Source organism: Phodopus roborovskii, unplaced genomic scaffold (assembly GCF_943737965.1).
Source record: "Phodopus roborovskii unplaced genomic scaffold, PHOROB, whole genome shotgun sequence".
Classification (NCBI taxonomy): Eukaryota; Metazoa; Chordata; class Mammalia; order Rodentia; family Cricetidae; genus Phodopus; species Phodopus roborovskii.
In genome coordinates, this window is record NW_026126576.1 from 8,919,914 (window position 1) to 8,922,613 (window position 2,700).

Below are 2,700 nucleotides of genomic sequence, written 5' to 3' on the forward strand. Positions count from 1 at the left end.
TGGATATGAAACACTCAATACAAAGTGAGAGTTTGCAGTACTGCTGATATTGGTGGGGTGTTTCAATCATTTATACCATAGTTTGCTATTGGTGTCTGGATGGTCTGCAATTTCTTTCTTATGAACAAACTTTGACCTTGTTGAAGCTAGGACTGCAGAAAACTACAGGCAAAGATAAAGAAGGAATGTTCTGTAGAACTAAAACAAGACCAGGAGCACCAGGATTGGGATGCGTAGGAGGAAGTCAGATAATGGGTCAAAGACACTGTGAGCTCCAGCTTGGCTTAAAATGCTCTCTTTTGTTGCTAGATGAACAATATAAAAACAAAATTAAAAAAATCATTCAGTCCTGAAGTGAACTCTGTAGCTGTCTTGCAGTGAACTTTAATAGTGGCCACACCCCCTTGGGCGTAGCCTCAGGCAGATGGAAGCAGACAGAGGGAAGCTTTAGACTTACTTTTCCTTTCTGGTGGGTCAGCTGATCCAGTAGGAAGGACAGAAAATCACTCCCATGGTTCTTTGTAATTTTCTGTGTAATTGTTCCCCAATAAACACCCATCTATCATTTATCTTTGGTCTAGTTAAATAATTACACCCTCGCCTTCAGAACTCAGCCTCTCTTGTTTCTGTCTATAATTACCTACCTGCCTTTCCAGGTCCCTATGATGTCCTTGGCTATGCTAACTACCATAGTTTTATGACTAAGGTAGCTGTTACATATGGTTTATTTTTTAAAAGTGATATTAATACTAGTTTTATGGCTTCTCTCCATATACTCCTCTGAGTTCCTGCCCTCATCTCCTCTTATCTAGATCCATCTCCTTCTGTCTCTCATTAAAAAGCAAACAGGCTTCTAAGGTCAATAAATATGATTGATTTGATAAGATATGACAAATAAATACTAAACAGAAAAAAAAACAGAAGTAAAAGAGCATAAGAGAAGGCACAAGAAACAGAGACTCATTGATTCACGCACTCAAAAACCATATATAAACACAAAAATTGCAGCCATGATATATGGGTTAAAGACCTGAAGGGTAAAAAGAAAGAAGAAAAAAATATAACTGAAATAAAATAAAAATGAAATAAAAAAAAAATAAAAGAAGAAAATCCTAACTTGACACTATGACACAAGGAATCTCATTTTCTGTTGGCCATCTACTGCTGCCATGCAGCCCACTCTTTAGAGTGGTTCATTTTCTCAGTGAGAAAATTGAGGAAAAACATACTGGAGACTAAATTTTCAGTTTAAAGGGGTTATCAGCTGGAGATTGCTTTTGGGTTAGGGATAGGTTATTTCTTCACTTCCCCTTTCAGCTCTAGGCTCCCATCTGTTACAGACCCATGTAGGTCCTGCACATGTGGAGTCAGACTCTGAGTTCACATGTTCATGGATTATGTTGATTTAGAAGGCCTGTTTACCTTGTGTCCTCCATCCCCTCTGCTTCTCAGACTCCTTTTTTCTCATTTTAAGTACACAGTCCACTACAATGTCACAATGGGTTTCAAACAGGCTTATCTTTTATGTCTCCTGCATAACTTACCTTGTCCCCTATGACTCTTCTTATGTACTCCCACATTTCTTTAATGACCTCCATTTTACTTCTACACAAATTGTTATATGTGTCTAACAATTAAGATATATATAAGGAAAATTGTGATATGTATCTTACAGATCAAAATATTTCATTAAATGTGGACGTAGGAAGTTCTATCAGTGTTTTCTTTACAGCTGAGTCACATTCACATTCCTTCTATACATCCATGCATTTAATGAGCAACTAGGCTATTTTAATAACTTTGATTGTGTTAAAGGAGACAAACATAGGTACATAAGTACCTCTGGCGTATAGTGTATAAAATTCATTGTCATATATCAATTTGCAATTGATGGATTATGTGGTAATTCTACTTTTGATATATTGATGAACCTGCACACTCATTTGAATAGTGGGTTCACTAGTTGACATCACCACTAGCAATGTATATTGTTCATTTTTCCCTACGTTTTATCATTTGTCTTGTTTGCTTTTGTGAAGCTAATCAAGCTTTGCAGGGTGAAATGCAAACTCAGATTCCTTACAATTGCATTTTTTCTGGTGGCTAAAATAATCAAAACTTTTTGCATATTTATAAGGCCTTTTTAATCCCTTTAGAAATATCTGCTAGTTCAGTTGTCTAGTATTGATTTAATTATTTGGTTGTTAGATATTTAATTTTTGTGTCCTTTTTATGAAGTACAGTTGAGGTTTACTATGAATATGTATTAATGTACATTTAAGTGAAAGTGTTAAGAGCAAGGGAAAGAGAGAGAACAAGGTGAGACAAAGTGTTGGGCTAAGACTGAATTAAGAGTCAATAATATATATTCAATATCTTCAGGTTTCTAAAGGGACTCACTATTCAATGGCTCAAGTATCTGCATTTACAAAGAACAAAACAAATATGTTTCATACTTTAGTGTTTTTTATGTCACCTATTCTATAGACCTTATAGGGATAAGTCAAAATTTTTTGTACATTATTTTAAACTTCAGAATTATTAACAGTATGATATCATGCAGTTTATAGATTGAAAAGTTAAAAACAGAACTCAAAAGAGATCAAAAGTTATGATATTAAGAGTTTCAGACACATCTTTCTTATAAAAATGGCCCATAGTTTGTAAGATTGTATTTTAAGTACAAATTTGTAGATGATA